We start from the raw sequence: 18,309 nt of genomic DNA on the forward strand, positions 1-18,309 counted from the left end.
ATCTCTTACTCACCTTCCAACAGGATGGCCTGGACTTCTCCTGGTGACTGGGTGAAAATGTGCCAGTCCTCTTAGAAGTCTAGGTTCAGAGCTGGCACCAAACTTTTGCTGCTTTCTATTGGCCAAAGCAAGCCACAAGGCTGGCCTAGATTTAAGAGGGTGGACAAACAGATTCCTCTACTCGATGGGAGGAGTTGTAGTGGCACACGGCAAGGGAAAAATCCAAATATATCCATATATATATATTTCCATATATATTTTTTCATATATATATGAAGGAGAAGAATAGTGATCAATTTTTTGGAATCTCCCACACTCTTACCCTGCACTGTTGGGAAAAATCAATGAGAACACTCCTGAAGAGGCCTAGTACAGCGCCTGGTACACAGATGCTCAGTACCTGTTAACGTCTCCCTTCCTATAAATACCAACAGCAAGATCAGACACAATGGAGATCACCCCCTGCACGCTGCTGCAGGAGGAGGTGACAGAAGCAAAACAGATAAACTTTTTATACATGCCTCAGCATTACTTATGCCTTTGCCAATAGGCAAATGTTTTTAAAAAAGATTTTCAAAAGAGCAAAATTACAGGCCTTACTTTTAGAAAAAGGAGGCAATGTTGTCTTTCTCTGGCTCATCTTTCCTTTTCCCCCCAAGAATATCCTCAGAATGATAGGACTTTACCTTCTCTTCTCTGGAGGAACAATGTGTTATTTTGGTCTGCCTTTGATCACCGGTGATTCACTTTAAAGGCAGCGCTGCTGGAAAAATGCAGAAAGCAGAGTTGCAATCAGAAAAATGACTATGTACAAATGGCATCCTCTGACTTTCTGTCCTTGTTTCCCAGGAATTTTTTGGTCTTTTCTTATTTCCTTTGCCCTATGAGAACCAACCAGGCTGGGAAATGTGGGCTGGGTCCTAATTCTTTGGCTGTTCACATCTAAGTTCTGTGGAGTTAACTGGGGAATGTCTTCCTGTGGAATTTGCCAAGGAGACATTTGACTTAAAGATGCCAAGCAGATAAAATGAGGCTTTTGCTGACAAAGTAGGCAAAAATGATGCGCTAAGTTAAATTACCATTAATTTCACAAAATGTACCAAGAGCCTGAAAATTTTGCAGAGGCGTCACTTCAACTAGTATAACTTTATCCTAAGGAAATAAGTGGAAAAGTTGTGTGTTATTTATTTATTTATTTATTTATTATTTTTTTTAACATCTTTATTGGAGTATAATTACTTTACAATGGTGTGTTAGCTTCTGCTTTATAACAAAGTGAATCAGTTATACATATACATATATCCCCATATCTCTTCCCTCTTGTGTCTCCCTCCCTCCCACCCTCCCTATCCCACCCCTCTAGGTGGTCACAAAACACCGAGCTGATCTCCCTGTGCTATGCGGCTGCTTCCCACTAGCTATTTTACATTTGGTAGTGTATATATGTCCATGCCACTCTCTCACTTTGTGCCAGCTTACCCTTCCCCCTCCCCGTATCCTCAAGTCCATTCTCTAGTAGGTCTGTGTCTTTATTCCCGTCTTGCCACTAGGTTCTTCATGACCATTTTTTTTTTGTTTGGGTTTAGATTCCATATATATGTGTCAGCATACGGTATTTGTTTTTCTCTTTCTGACTTACTTCACTCTGTATGACAGACTCTAGGTCCATCCACCTCACTACAAATAACTCAATTTCGTTTCTTTTTATGGCTGAGTAACATTCCCTTGTATATATGTGCCACATCTTCTTTATCCATTCATCTGTCAATGGACACTTAGGTTGCTTCCATGTCCTGGTTATTGTAAATAGAGCTGCAAGGAACATTGTGGTACATGACTCTTTTGGAATTATGATTTTCTCAGGGTATATGCCCAGTACTGGGATTGCTGGGTTGTATGGTAGTTCTATTTTTAGTTTTTTAAGGAACCTCCATACTGTTCTCCATAGTGGCTGTATCAATTTACATTCCCACCAACAGTGCAAGAGGGTTCCCTTTTCTCCACACCCTCTCCAGCATTTATTGTTTGTAGATTTTTTGATGATGGCCATTCTGACCGAGGTGATATGAGGTGATACCTCATTGTGGTTTTGATTTGCATTTCTCTAATGATTAGTGAGTGATGTTGAGCATCTTTTCATGTGTTTGTTGGCAATCTGTATATCTTCTTTTGAGAAATGTCTATTTAGGTCTTCTGCCCATTTTGGGATTCGGTTGTTTGTTTTTATGATATTGAGTTGCATGAGCTGCTTGTAAATTTTGGAGATTTATCCTTTGTCAGTTGCTTCATTTGCAAATATTTTCTCCCATTCTGAGGGTTGTCTTTTTGTCTTGTTTTTGGTTTCCTTTGCTGTGCAAAAGCTTTTAAGTTTCATTAGGTCCCTTTTGTTTATTTTTGTTTTTATTTCCATTTCTCTAGGAGGTGGGTCAAAAAGGATCTTGCTGTGATTTATGTCATAGAGTGTTCTGCCTATGTTTTCCTCTAAGAGTTTGATAGTGTCTGGCCTTACATTTAGGTCTTTAATCCATTTTGAGTTTATTTTTGTGTACGGTGTTAGGGAGTGTTCTAATTTCATTCTTTTACATGGAGTTGTCCAGTTTTCTCAGCACCACTTACTGAAGAGGCTGTCTTTTCTCCACTGTAAATTCTTGCCTTCTTTATCAAAGATAAGGTGACCATATGTGTGTGGGTTTATCTCTGGGCTTTCTATCCTGTTCCATTGATCTATATTTCTGTTTTTGTGCCAGTACCATATTGTCTTGATTACTGTAGCTTTGTAGCATAGTCTGAAGTCTGGGAGCCTGATTCCTCCAGCTCTGTTTTTTTTTCTAAGATTGATTTGGCTATTTGGGGTCTTTTGTGTTTCCATACAAATTGTGAATTTTTTTGTTCTAGTTCTGTGGAAAATGCCAGTGGTAGTTTGCTAGGGATTGCATTGAATCTGTAGATTGCTTTGGGTAGTAGAGTAATTTTCACAATATTGAGTCTTCCAATCCAAGAACATGGTATATCTCTCCATCTGTTTGTATCATCTTTAATTTCTTTCATCAGTGTCTTATAATTTTCTGCATACAGGTCTGTTGTCTCCTTAGGTAGGTTTATTCCTAGATATTTTATTCTTTTTGTTGCAGTGGTAAATGGGAGTGTTTTCTTAATTTCACTTTCAGATTTTTCATCATTAGTGTATAGGAATGCAAGAGATTTCTCTGCATTAATTTTGTATCCTGCTACTTTACCAAATTCATTGATTAGCTCTAGTAGTTTTCTGGTAGCATCTTTAGTATTCTCTATGTATAGTATCATGTCATCTGCAAACCGTGACAGCTTTACTTCTTCTTTTCCGATTTGGATTCCATTTATTTCTTTTTCTTCTCTGATTGCTGTGGTTAAAACTTCCAAAACTATGTTGAATAATATTGGTGAGAGTGGGCAACCTTGTCTTGTTCCTGGTCTTAGTGGAAATGGTTTCAGTTTTTCACCATTGAGGATGATTTTGGCTGTGGCCATATATGGCCTTTATTATGGCCTTTATTATGTTGAGGTAAGTTCCCTCTATGCCCACTTTCTGGAGGGTTTTTATCATAAATGGGTGTTGAATTTGTCGAAAGATTTCTCTGCATCTATTGAGATGATCATATGGTTTTTCTCCTTCAATTTGTTAATATGGTGTATCACATTGATTGATTTGCGTATATTGAAGAATCCTTGCATTCCTGGGATAAACCCCACTTGATCATGGTGTATGATCCTTTTAATGTTCTGTTGGATTCTGAGTTGTGTGTTTTTTAAAAATAGCCTTTAATTGGGGTTAATTTTAGATTTATGGAAAATTTATAAAGACAGTTCAGAGAATTTCCATATACTTCTCATCCGTTTTCCCCTAATGTGAAGAGATTATGTATATTCCCATGGGACATTTGTCATAACTAAACAATCAACATTGGTGTATTACTATTAAGTAGACTCCAGGTTTATTTGGATTTCACCAGCTTTTCCATTAGTGTCCTCTTTCTGTCCCAGGATCCAGTCTAGGATGCCACATTGCACTTATTGTTGTCTCAATATCTTCTGGTCTGTGACAGTTTCTCAGTCTTTCCTTTTTTTCCCCCTTTTTTATGATGTTGATAGTTTTGAGCTGTACTGGTGAAATATTTTATAGAACTTCCCTCCATTGTGTTGGTTTAATGTTTTTCTCATGATTGTTATGAATTTTTGGAAAGAATACCACAGAGGTGACCATCTTGGTATTCCTGTCACATCATCTCAGGGGTATGTGATATAAAAGCATGCTGTGGAAGCATTGTGTACAATAGTGAGGAACTGGGAAAAAAATGCTCAAAACAGGGAATTCATTTATTATCTTTTGTCATGTCCATATATAAGGATATCTCATAGTCCTTATAAATTATGATGTAGGTTAATATTTTTAGACATAAAAAGCAGGTTGCAAAGCAGGAGATACAGTAAGATTTCATTTAGTAATTAAAAAATATCTTTATGTATATGTGTTTTAAAAACTCTGCACACTGCCTCACAACAACCCTACAGGGAAGACACTGTCAAACCAGAATCTGCCCTTGAGGGCCCTGAGGTCTGCCCATGACTATAATAGCAGTGTACTTTCCTCCCCAGGAGCCAGTGTCCATGGTCACATGGAGGTTGATCTTGTGACCTGGGAAGCAGAAAGACACCTCCACCAGAAGGAGTAGGTGTTTTTCAATGGTATGAGCTACATGATGGGGTTAATGATGTCTCCTAGATTTATTGCAAAGAGTAAACAAGGTAACATGTATGAAAGTATTTGACCCAAAAGGTAATTATGGATGTTGGCCATGGGAAGAGTGGGTCGTATGGGGGAGGGAATTCTGCCAAGGCAATTCCTGTTCTTCCTTTAAATCTCTTTTGTGGACACATGGACTCATTTTTTCAGAAATAACCCTCTGCATGTTGGTTGCCTGAGCCCACAGCCCAGAAGCCTTCCTTTCCACTGGTGTCAATGGGGGCTGATGGTGTCATTAGTCCAGGAGGTGGAAGTAAATTCCCGACCAGGGGGTCCTGTGGATGACCATTCTGGGGTTTCTTTTCTGTTCTATGCTTTGCACTTTATTATACAGTTCTGAAGAACAAGGGCAATGTTTTGTCAACCTCAGTGCCTAAGATGGTGTTTGGTACAGACTAGACGCTCAACATGTGTTTAATTAATAAAACTAGCAAGACAAGTCTTCTGTAATATTGAAGCCTCCTCACATTTTTTTCACCTTCTTTCCTCTTTTCCCCTTTAGGAAGTTTAGTGTGATCTAACTGCCTCATCCTCTCTTGTCAAAACTCTTAAAACTGACCATTAGGAACTCAAAGAAATTTTCCCACCTCTGGGCCTTCATACTTGCTGTTCCCCATGCCTGGAATGTTCTTCCCCCTGGTCGCTGCATGCCAGCTCCTTCTGACCTTCAGTCCTCAGCTCATAAGCTTCTTCCCTAGAGAGGCCTTGTTGGCCATGCCTGCTCTTGACTTGGAGCTTTTGTTTATGTTGTTTTCTTGTTTGGAAAGTCTTTTGTTCTAAACTGCCTGGTCAATTTCTACAGCTTATGAAGATGAAGATAAGTGTTATCGGTCTTTTCTATGGTAGAAAAGAATCAAGGCCATCAAAAAAGTGGTCCAGAGGATGGAATGGTCCAGAGTGGTCCAGAGTCTTGAAGTAAGCATGTATGGAGAAGAATCTGATGGCACTCACTCACTAGGGGAATTTCATTATGCAGTTGTGTCAAGCCAAGCAGACCTGGATTCAAAACTCATCTCTATAATTAACTAGCTATGTAGATTTTGACAAGATACTTAATATCTCTCAGCCTCAATTTGTTATCTACACAAAATGGAGAGCTATACATATTACCTTATTGGATTGTCATGAGACTTAATTATGATTATGTTGTAATATCATTCAGCCAAGTTTCTAGCAGATAGAATAGGCTCAAATATTATTGTCCTTTTCTCTCCCTACACACCAACGTTTCCTCTACAATAATGCAAAGGTGCTCTTCAGCCAAACTATAAAATAAGGGATAATTATTTGGGGCACCATTAATGCCCCATCTCCCCCATTTTGGCCCATTTGGCATATTGAAAGGAATGATTAATAATTATCTCTTTGTGGGTATATACATTATTTTGTTTCTTTTAGCCAGGATCTTGTTCTCAACTCTGTCTGAAGTAAAGAAAACTGGAAAGAAGCTTACTTATCCAAAGCTATTAATAGAAAATTGTCCAGGTAACTTTCTGAGGGTATATCAGTTAGAAATACCATTTGGTTGTTAGTAATAAAAAGCTGAAAATAGTGGCTTGTATCAACTAGTGGTTTTATTTTTCTCATAATAAAATTGGTGACAATGTGGTTGCCTTCATGCTCTCAAAGACCCAGGTTCCTTTGATCTTTCTGCTTAGCCTGCCTTGGCAAATGCTTGCTTCTTTCTAGTCACATGATGGTTGATCCACCTTCAACTTCAGGTAGAAAAAAGGGAGGGCTATAGGGGTTAGGAGACAAAGGTACAGGCCAGTACCCAAAGGTATCTCCCTCCTTTTTAAGACTATCACAGAAACTGCTCTGTAACTTCCACTGACATCTCAACAGCTAGACCAGCATTGCAAAACAGAACTATCTGCAATGATGGAAATGTTCTGTATCTGAACTGCCCAAGATGGTAGCTACTAGCTACTTGTGACTATTAGCATTTAAAATGTGGCTCGTGTAACTGAGGAAATGAATTTTTAATTTCACTTAATTTTAATAGATTTGAATTTAAGCAGCTACATGTGCTAGTGGCTATCATATTTGACAGTGCAGGGCTAGACCTTTGGCACATGACTATTCCGTCTGTAAGAAAGGCTGGGAAATGTGGGTTTGGGGCTGACACATGGCCACCTCCCTCAAATTGTGCTTTTCTTAATAAGGAAAAACAAACAAATAAAAACAATTACAGGCTAGGCAAATAGCTGTCTCTACAACAGAGTGATAGTTGCATGCTGACACTCCTTAAACCCAAAGGAATGGAATCTTGATTGGTTCATCACAAACATGAGGAATGGTGTAGCACAGCAGACATGATGAACCTGAAAAGCAGAATCCCAGAACTGAAGTTCAATTCAAATATCTTCTTTTCACAATGAGGAAACTGAGGGGTGACTGAGAGGCCTAATTAAGAGGTAAATGGCAAATGCAAAGTATTATATATAGAATGGATAAACAACAAGTTCCTACTGTATAGCACAGGAAACTAAAGTCAATATCCTGTGATAAACCATAATGGAAAAGAATATGAAAAAGAACGTATATATATGAATCACTTTGCTGTACAGCAGAAACTAACACAACATTGTAAATCAACTAAACTTCAATAAAATAAATTTTTTAAAAAGAGGTAAATGGGATAATCTGCTCTGAAATAATAGAGAGATGATTTAGTGTTTTTTAAAGCATCACCCATGGTAAAATATAAAATCTCAGAAAGAAAATGCTCTCTGCCAACGGTTTTTAAAATGCGATGAAGAGCTAAAGAGATTTTGATGCCACCTATTGGTAGACAAAAGAATAGGGCACCCCTTCATGGCTGGCTTGTGATGTTAGAGGTGCCAGAGGTCACACAGGGTCTTCAAATAGAAGAATGACAGACAGTAGAAGATGACATCCCTACATCAGGTTGGAATGTGTGTATCAGTTCTCTCTTGACTCTTAACATCTTAGAAGGGCTTTCTCAGAGAATTCCTCTCTGCTTTCCAGTAATACACTCATCTCAGGCATATATAGAAACAGCAGAGGAGACGTATCAGTCAATTCTCAAAATCACATGAAACAGAAAAAAAAAACACCACATTTTAATCTATAAATAAGTGTGTTGGGGGGGAGGGAAATGCAAGTTTCTTTTTACATCTGAAGCCTCAAAAATAAGTTCTGTTATTTACAGTAGTCCCCTCGAGTAGTTGAGGATGTAACCATCCTACAGCCCAAAAGGAAAAAAAAAAAAAGGAAAACAGAAATTCAATTTCAAAACAAAATGCTCACCCTGACTCATTCAGGGAAGGATCCAAGGTTTTCAATACAGGGCACTGATTCTCTGCTTGTTTTTCCCCTTCATCATCTGTCACCCTTAAAAAATGGTATCAACTGCATTGGTAAGAATCCACATTTCTTCCCGTTCGTTCCCTGGCTCCATTCCAGTATTGCACTTGTCACACTGATGGGAGGGGTGCCTTTCATATTGGCATAGGACAGTGAGCGGATGCCTCCCCTTATGTTATCAAACAGACACCCGGCAAGTGGATCTGCCCAGAGCTGGAGGCTCCTTTGCGGCTTGGGAATGCCAGTGGCGCCATGACCCTGTAGCTTGACTTTAGATCATTTTGACCATGGCTGTAGAGCCCAGCGGCTCAGAATCCACGAAGAGGAGAGTTGGAAGGAGGTAAGTGATACAGATCAGGGGGTTCTGAGGTCACAGTTGTTAAAGGGAGTCTGGCTGGTGAGCAACTTGCTGTGGGGGCAGCGTCTGCTACCCGAGTTCATGAGCTGGTTATAGATCTTCTTTTGTAGAGATGGGCTGTTGGTTCCATGGGAGAGGTGGGAGGAAATTCTGCTTTCTGTGCCTGGCAGAGAGCATCTTTGAATTTACCTTCAGTGTCATACCTTGAGGAAAAAATTCCAAGTTTCTGGCATAAGGCTGCACGTGTGTTCTGCACACTGGCTTGCAGGCGACTGTTTGTTTCTAATTAGGGAGCAGAAGCCTGCTGGCAGAGGAAACCATATTTGACACAAGTTGTGGTGCTGTTCAGTTTGTGTGTCTGTGTCTTTAACACAGGGAGCTAACGATGGTTGTATTGGACTCTCCCTGTGGTTCTGACTCCATTATCTGCTCTGTGGTTCCTGGTTATGTCATTTTAATTGTGCTTTCAGAGCCTGCTTCCATCAACACTCCTGTCCTCCCATTAACTAACTATGTTCCCTGGTCTGGGTATTCTGATGACCCAAACCCTGGGCTTTTTGTAGAGATAATAAAACCTATGTTGGCAGTTGGTGGTGGTCAATAGAGTAGCTTACAGATTGTCTGGAAATAGTACATGATCAGCACACCTTAATTCTTTTTCTCTCACCCATAAAATAAGAGGCTTGTGTTCAATAAGCTCTAAGGTATTTTTGAAAATTTAATAAATGTTTATTGATTACCTGCTAAGTGACATTGCAATGGCATAAGGGTTAAAATCACAAGACAACAAAACAGACTACCACCTGCCTTCATGGGACCTACATTTCAGAGGACACAATCAACATGCAAAGAAATACACGATCACTTTCCTTTTTCTTCCCTTCATCTTTGCAAGTTCAATCCAGCTCAAACTTCAAGTTCATCTCCAAGGCTACTTCTTAATTAAACTGGAAAGGAACATTCTCTGACTTAATATGTCCATATTCAGTAAACATATGCTAACTTTGCCTGCCCAGCATCTATCTCCTCTTTTCTTGTAGGAAGACACTGAATTTCCTTTGGGGGAACATCCTGTGTCTCACGCTCAGTTGCTCTGGATCAGGTGGGGCTCCACTTGGGCTCCAGAAGTGCTGCAGAGCACAGTGAACGCTCCCAAACTCTGTGGAAGGCCTGGAGCATTAGGGGAATCCTGTATCCTAAGGCCACAATGATTGGCTTGTGCTTAACCACGTGACCCAAATTTCTCCAATCAAAGTGAATCAAAGGAGCTTCACTGCCTAAGCTGCCTAAGATTCTTTCTAGGATCCACATTTCATGTTATCCTACTTCAGAAGGTCTTGAGAGGAAAGCTGGGGGAAGAAAAGTGTTAGTATTTTTTTTCTTTCTGAAGGCTCTTCCTCTGCCTCTCAAAGATCTTCCTAATTACCTCTACAGAACCATTAGTGGTGTACCTGTTCCTCACCCTATTACTTCTTCTCTGGCCTTTGAAATTGAGAACTCTGGTTGGAGAAAAGCCCTTGGCTGATAACCTCTTTACATGAAGAGAGGTCTTGTTAGATGTGCCTTAAGAAGATGGGGAGGAAGACCCGCCTATGTCCCTGTCTCCCTGTCCACACTGTAGGTAATATCCTCCATGTCATTCCAATGTCAGAGACTGCCTTTTCTGAACCTTATGGATTCTGAAGTCCAATTTGTGGTTCTGACAAATGTGTGGTTCTATGCTGAGAGAATGCAGCTGTCTAGTTTATCTACTGTTGCAGAAACAATCAGGAGCAATTCACAGTATACACCTACAGCGCTCATTTGTTTGAATTCGACTTTTAATAAGTTTGGGCGAGTAAAGCCACACTTCCTTTCTAAAGTGCTTCATAACATGGGGCTGTGGTTACCCCTTACATAAGACAGTGTGTTTGTATTTTTTTTTTAAACATTGGTGCTCCCCAAGCATTTCTTTATCTTACATTTATTTGTGAAGTGGAGGTATTCGGGAAGACATTATGGGATGAAAAAAGCCACAATGTCCATTCATTTATTCATGCACTTATTTACTAAAAAATAATCACCAGGCTCCTTATGCCAGGCTCTCTTGTAGACACAGAGGAAGCAGAGATGAGCAATCTCGTCACCGTTTTTGGTGGCAGTTCAGCATAGATCCAATAAGTTTCCTGGAATGTGTGCAAAAAGTAGCATCACTCCCACCCCTTTCCAGATATTCTCGCTTTCCCCTGAAGAGGAGGTCCCCAGGTGACGTATCCCCAGGAGCCTGGGGTAAGCGACCGGGCCGGGCGGGGAGCCTGGGCTGCGGCCGCCGCCGGCGGGACCCCGCATCCGGGACTCACCCCTGTCCAGGACCCCCTCCCGGCGGGGCGGGGCGGCGCGCTCCGCTCCCCGCCGCCTCCTCCGCCGGGGCCCCCAGGGGGCGCTCGCGCCCAGGCCTCGGAGCCGGCAGCGCGCGGGCGGCGGGGCGCGCGGGTTTCGTCAGAAGGTGGAGGCTCTCGGCGGTGCCGCGGTCCCCAGCTGCCGGGTCGCGCCCCGTTTCCTCCCTCCCGCTCCGCCCCTCTCTCCGGCGCCCCCACTTCTCTCCCCGAGTGACTGAGGGACGAGCGGCCCCGCCCTCGCCACCCGGCATGGAGTCCGGGTCCCCGCGCAGCCCTCACTCCCCGCTCGGCGTCTCTTCCCTCCACGGTCGCTGAGCTGCCCCGGAGCCCTAGCGGAGGGCGGCACGACCCCCTAGGCCGACCGCGGCCCCGCCCACGGCCGCACCGCTGCTGCGCTCTGGTTGGACCCCGACGGCCGAAGCCCAGTCCGCCCTCGGGTCCCCGCGCCAGGTAAGTTGGTCCGGACCCTGCACCGCGTACCCGGGCTGCGGCCGAAGACCAACTTTTGAGGTGCAGGGGCTCGCTCCGACCCGGCGCTGCTGTTTAGGAAGAGCTGCGCGCAGCGTCTTAGTGCAGGGGAACTTTGGTCCCTCCTCTCGCCCCTGCCCTCCGCCCGGCTAGCTCGGCCTGGCGGGGGTGGAGAGGGGGCCGACCTGCCAGTCCTGAGCTGAATGGGGAGGGGGAGGCGCAGAGTCCCGGCCGGGGTCGCAGCATCCCTCCTCCTGACGGCGGGGAAGCGAGGAGGGAGGGGGGGGGTGCTGTGCGGGGTCCCGGGGCTGGACCGCCGCGGTGAGACTCAACCTCTCAGCCTCCTAACCTCCCCTCCTCCCCCGCCCCCCCCCCCCACATAGGTTCCAATACTATTTAACTGCATCTCGGGCTCTCTAGCTTAAAACTCATACATAGGCTCGCAGGTTCCTTGATTCAGCCAAGTCCCTCTGCGCTCCTTCCTCTATTAGATAAAGTACCACGGGGAGGGGACGGGGATGGGACTGGAGGGACCCCTGAATCGCTGGCCACAGCCGACTAAAGTGGTCAGGACTCCGCTATCACAGATGCCCAAGGACCCTTAGGGTGGAATTGAGGGGGACAGTTAGGAGGTGGTCCTTGCGGCGTCGAGTATTGACCACCGTCGGGTGGGGAGCAAGCTGACCCCTGAGAGGTACTGTTAGGAAGATCCGTTTATCCTTCGCCTTGAAGGACGTGGGTGGGCTTTAAGGCTCCGGTCCCCCCTGCCCCCCACTGCAGGTCCCACCGCGCCTCCGGCGGCCTTGCAATCCTGGCTTCCAGTCCCAGAACTTGCCAGGCTCTGGGAAGAATCCTGGCTGCAGAGATGGTCCCTGGGGGCTCGAGCTTAAGAAGTGCTGCCCCTGGGGTTCCAGAGGTGGGGGGAGGAAGGGTGAACGGAGTAGTGGGGTGGGGTAGGGAGATTTTGAGAGAGAAACACCCTGCATCCCCACCCCCTGCCCCTTGCAACTGACCCACTGATGCCATAGGATTTCAGTGCCTTTGGGAGGAGCTGCCTCTGCTTCTTTACTCCTGTGTTCAAAACTATGCAAAACCAACTCTTCATCCTCTGGCTGCTTTGCCAGGAGTTTTAAAGCACTGCTGTGGTTGTTCTTGGCTCACTTGGTTTTAGGTTCCCTAAACAACAGTTTTGAGCTGTCCAAGTATTTAAAAGTGCTCTCCTTAAACTGATACTAAACGCTACTCTTTTGGAAAGCTGCTTTCACTTCAGAGGAGATATTCTTTTCTCCCCATTCCTTCCTTCTACTGCCCTCTTAACAATCCCTGTTCTCAAAGACGTTTGTGTTTTTATTTTTTGCTTTATGTCAAAACGCACTCCCCCCTCCCCCAATAAACTTTCCTGGTACACAGGTGTTTCAAATCCATGCCAATGTTTTGTAGTTAGTATACACTGGTTAAGCTGCATAGCAATCCCCCCAAAAGCCAGAGACAAGCAACAACTTCACTTACTTCATTTGCTGCCCTTCAAGTTTAGGAAGGTCCCATTTTTATTACCCAGCAGATAAGACAGAGCTCTGGATGGCTGTGGCTGTGATTAGATAACTTCTGATGTTTTCATTTCCCTTACTGAGCTCCTGCTTCTAGGTTAAATTCATTTTATTGCCGGTCCATTTTTAAAGAAAGACTGACAAAGTCACTCTAATAGATCAGGGGTCTGAGCTCAGAGTAGGTCAAAAGTACTCACATGTAGGTAGGTGGATAAAAATAGGAGGGTTGGTGAGTACAGCCAGGACACCTGTGTTAATCCTGTATACTAATAAAGGCCAGAATCTTCTCATTTATCTCTGGTGGGAAGTTCTGATGGTTTCACAGGATCAAACTCAAACCACATCAAAACTAGGTGATTTCCCCTGAGTGTTACATAAAAGGAAGTATCCCTCCATAGTAGGAGTGGCTGTTGAATCCTGGGCTGTTTTTAATGGTTCAGTGAGAGAGCTTGCCTATGATAGAACCAAAGGTCTCCTAACATGTTACCGTGTGAAAATGCTCATGGACATCAAACCTATACCATTCCTGTGAGTGTTCATCCCAGCATAATTTATTGGGAGCAGTGACCTTCCCAGCATGAGACAAGCACTTTGCTACAGCTTCTGAATATTTCTTTAAAAATAGTTGCTCTGAGATTTGTGAGTTGTTTTTTTAATTGTACTTAAAAGACTTCTGTTTATCTTCAGGTCTCTGGTAGCAGCATGGCATTTTGCTTGAATCCATGGTTTGTCTTAAGGAGACCCTGCTTTTGATTAAAAAGTGCCTTGTACTACAGGGTTTCTTGATCTGCACGTGGACTTCTGATTTTAAAATACTGCATTTCAGTTAGTAGGAAGCAAAGATGTTATCTGTTTCCAGAGAAGTTTTATGTAGTATTCCAAAAAATAGAGGCTTTGATTCTTCCCATCATCAGATGATTTGAGTCCACCATCATGACTGAAAACCTTTAGATTATACTAACCAGAAGGAATAATCACAGAGGGAAAAAATGGGTTAATGGTGGAATCTTTATTCTCATCTGCATTTGAATCTTTTGGAACCCAGCTGAATGTATGTATATGGTTTGTACCATGCATTTATCTGTCTTCTCGTTACAAAATTTCTGAAATATAATAAAGGCCTGGACCTTTATTGCCGCCTTTATTCACGTAAAGAAAGGATTTTTCCATGGAGGTAAACACGTTGGAGATGAGTAGTTAGTATTGTGTATAATCAATGTCCCACACTGTCAGAGGGGTCTCAACCCAGAACAAAGAAGGAGAAGAGGACTCTGATGGTACCAGACCCACTGATTGGGAGAAAGTCTCTATACCAGTTGGGAAAGTCACTTCATGAATCTTTTTATTTTTTCATCAGAGATGTGACCAGAGGATCTGTATTTCATGCATTTTGAAGAAGAAAGGGGCTGAATTTGTTCTCTATATTTACTTTTTTTGGTCATGTTAATATTAAAAAAAAACAAACAAACAAAAGCCCCTTTGGATCCCTGCAGTAACTCAAAGTCATATTTCCTTGGCAACAGGAGCTAGTACACTGGAATCACAAAATATCAAGCCAGAAAATTTTAAATGCACTTAAAATAAAATGTCAAATGGTTCAAGACCATCCTATAGTGCATTAGAACTGACCTGCCAGCATATGATAATAAAGTTCCCTTTAACTTTGCCTTTCTCTTGATTGAATGTAGATGGTAAAGACAGATTACAGAACTTTAATTAGTTTTAGGATGTCCTAAAAATTCTAGAATGGTTTTTCTTTTGAGGGAAGCATGTTATTAAAATTAAGGGGGTTGGAGTGACACATCCTTTCTTTTTTTTTTTAAGAAATTCACATTCTTATTTATTGATTTATTGATTGATTGATTGCTGTGTTGGGTCTTCGTTTCTGTGCGAGGGCTTTCTCTAGTTGTGGCAAGCGGGGACCACTCTTCATCGCCTTGCGCGGGCCTCTCACCATCGCGGCCTCTCTTGTTGCGGAGCACAGGCTCCAGACGCGCAGACTCAGTAATTGTGGCTCACGGGCCCAGCTGCTCCGTGGCATGTGGGATCCTCCCAGACCAGGGCTCGAACCCGTGTCCCCTGCATTGGCAGGCAGATTCTCAACCACTGCGCCACCATGGAAGCCCCATCCTTTCTTTGAGTGAGGTGTTCTTGTGGAGGTTGGTGATAAGTCCAAAATCAAGCTCAATCAATGAGTCAGGCAAGATGTGCTGTCTTTTCTATGCTATTTGAAATGGACAATATAGAGTAGAACCTCAATCAGCATTAAATTCAGCCAGTCTGCTAAAACTTGTGACTGCAGAGTAAAAACATAGTAATGCCTACGTATACTTTCAGTCTTTTCTGTACTAGAAATCTCATTTATGTGGGAGCTTTCTGTTTAGTCTATGAACTACTAAATATTCAATATATACGACATATAGTATATATTTTCCCTAAGTTAGCAAATGCTGGGAAGTCCTTTCTTTGGCTGCTGTATTCTTGGGAAAGCATCTTGAGAACCACAAGCTTTTAACTCAGTAAACATTGAAGGCCTGAAGACAAGTCTTGGAAAGTGGAAGGTGATAAGGTTGACTTATTTGGGAAGGTTTATCCTTGTCCTATGATTTTGGTGCACTCCTAGGTGTGGGGGAACCCATCTAAGCTGGCCTGTGGTGGGCTCATCTCTAAACTGTGAACAACAATTTTATCACTTTGACTCTTAGACGCTCAGAACCACAGCCCTCTTGATTACTCCTCTCACTAAGAAACTCAGGTTCCCTGGAGATAATTACTGTGGTGGCACCATGGGCACTGATGATCTTGACTGAGTTGGGGATGATGGTGGGGAGGGGGGCTCCTACCTTCCCTGGGAGGAGCAGGCTTGAGTCTTATTATTTTGCTCTCTCGGAGCCAGTGCAATATTTACCCGATAGATGTGATTAAATTTGTACAAAGTCATTGTCTGCAGCCATCCCTGTTAATGTTCATGTTTTGTGAAGAAGAATTTCTCATGCACAGTCCTAGCTTTCTATTTTAAATGTCACAATTGAGTCAATAAAGTAAACAAATTTTATGTGTATCCAGTTAAGGAATCCACAGGGGAATTCCTTTATTCTGTCTTAAAGGTCCATTCAAAAAGCACAAACTTTCTAAAATGTTTCTTTTCCATCTCTGGCTCAGAATATCATATTGATAACTTTCTTCTGACTTTGAAAACTAGAACTGCTTCTCCTTGGAAACATCAGGAGAGAAATACAGTATTTCAGGTTAATTCTAGAAGCAACCTTATCAGGTTTAAGGTGTATTGACTAAAAGACGTTCCTTATGCAGGAGATCCTAAACCTCTGTAGGGCACTTAAAGGAGGAACGAAATCAGGCTGGCGGGTGCCCAAGGCAAGTGCAGCCCCCCGCGCCCCCTCCCCGAACTGGGTAGGGAGGCAGGAAGGGCTGAGAGTTGGCGTTAGAGCGGACTGCCGCTAGAGGGCGCCGGAGCACCAGTGGAGCCCTCGTGCAGCTCCCAGGCCAGACCTCCAGGCTTGTAGATGGGGTTGGCAGAACCCCAAGGAGGTGCCCAGAGAGGAGGGGCTGGTTACCGAGCGCCTCTGACTCAAATTGCCTTGCTTCAGAGAGGGGACAGAGATCTGCCTTCAGCATCGGATGGGGCACTTCCAACCTGGTCGGGTGGCCCCGTGGCTGGACACCTGACATGCTGTCTGCAGTCTCACAGCCCTTTGTTTCTCCGGAGGCAGGACTCTGGACCCAGAAATACCTGGCTTGAATCTTGGGCTTGAAGTTTGAAAGGTGCAGGCCTGTGTGAGTGTTGGCCTCTGGAAGACGAGGCTTGTGGTGGTGAATGGGGGAAGTGTAAAAGTGGTATTTTGGTGGGCAGGCTGTGCTCATCCCTGTGCCCTTTCTCTCAAGAGTTCTACCTAAACTTCCTTCTTCCCTTTCCGTTTGAGCCTCTTCCTCCTGGCCCCACACCCCTCCCCTCAGCAGAAGGGCCTCACTTATTCATTTGTTGAGCAATCACTGATCACAGTCTTTATGCCCAAAGCTGAGTTAGGCACTGGGATCAATCAATGTGGAGTTCCCATGTTTCGAAGTTGCAGCTTGAGGGGCAGATGGAGAATATGAGAGAGAGATGAACAAACCATGTGGGCTGAGAGATACAGAGATACTGTCTCAGAGACCCTGGGAAATGGTCTCTCAAGTTCTTTACACATGTTTTTTCATCTCCATGTATTTCAAGGAATCGGGTCTATGGAGGGAGGAAAAAGGGGAGGGGTCTCAGTCAGCATGTACTTTGGTTTATATGTATATTTAACTGTGCTATTAGAGGTTCTCAAGTCAAATCAACTTGTACTGCTTCCCTCTATGTGTTAATTTCATCAATATCATAAGATAAATGCCTATATAATTGACTTAATTCCATTTTAACAGGAAAATGATTTTTAAAGGAAACATAATAGAAATATAACAACAAAACCCTTACCTCTAAAGGTTGGGTCTGGAAGAACCTAAATCAAGAGTCTGTTTTTAAAATATTGGAAGATGTAGTCAATACAGATATCAACAAAAATGAAAAATAATACAGGCAGCAGAATGGTTAAAAGAAATGCTTTATCTTTATTATTAAAGTGGCAGGAAAGTGCTTAATTTATTTGTAGGCACTGGGGACAGAGGATGCCTAATTTTATGTCTTTGTTATATTTGTGCAGTTATTTCAACAAGTAACTTAAAGACAAAGTGGAAAAACAAGGGGGTTTGTGCCTGAGATGGCCACTCTGGGCCAGGTGAGTTAAGTTTACCTGGCCAGGTAGATCGCAGAGCTCCTGAGAAGCCAGTGTTGTAATTCTTCTGCTGGGTACCCCCTTAGGTTCTGTGACTTGATTGGTTGTGAATCATGTTGGGGGAAAGGCCTGAACAGAGGAAAAGGGTGGAAACAGTTGATTTGGGGAGGAGCTAACAACATTCATCACAGCTCATGGCCTGATTGAATTTTAAAGAGACAGGAAAACAGATACTTCCTATGGAATCAGAGAATGTGAGGGCTGAACAATCCCATAAAATTAGGAACACCCCTTCCCATTTTCCGGATGAGGAAACAGAGGCCCAGCAAGCTGAAATCCCTCACCCAAGCTGCACCCATCTCTAGTTCCCACTACGTGCTTTACAAGAGCAGGACTCTTCCTGTCTTGTTCACTGTTGAACCCCAAACAGGGCCAGGCATCTGGCAGCTGCTCCAAAAATTTTGGTTGACTCTATGAAAAATGCTATTTCTTTCTTTCTCACTCTTATTCAGGATTGTGCCAATAAACCACTAGGCTGCAATATAATTTGATAAAGGTAAGTATTTATTGAGTTTTGTTATGATAAGGGCTTAGCCTTTGAAGGTAAACAGACTAGGTTTACATCCTGGTTCTACCACTCAATAGCTGTTTGGCTTTGGGAAAATTACTGAAACTC

At 43.2% G+C, this 18,309-nt stretch overlaps 1 protein-coding gene across 1 annotated transcript in view; it reads left to right on the top strand.

Annotated features, from left to right (window-relative positions):
* Positions 1-10,946: 10,946 nt before the first annotated feature.
* The window catches only part of CPNE4 (copine 4), a 611,972-nt gene continuing 604,609 nt past the window's right edge, over positions 10,947-18,309 (top strand). The window contains exon 1 of the mRNA XM_061193684.1: positions 10,947-11,296. The gene's annotated coding sequence lies outside the window, so the exon portion shown is untranslated. The remainder of the gene's footprint in view (positions 11,297-18,309) is intronic.

Source organism: Eubalaena glacialis, chromosome 6 (assembly GCF_028564815.1).
Source record: "Eubalaena glacialis isolate mEubGla1 chromosome 6, mEubGla1.1.hap2.+ XY, whole genome shotgun sequence".
In the NCBI taxonomy this organism is placed as follows: domain Eukaryota; kingdom Metazoa; phylum Chordata; class Mammalia; order Artiodactyla; family Balaenidae; genus Eubalaena; species Eubalaena glacialis.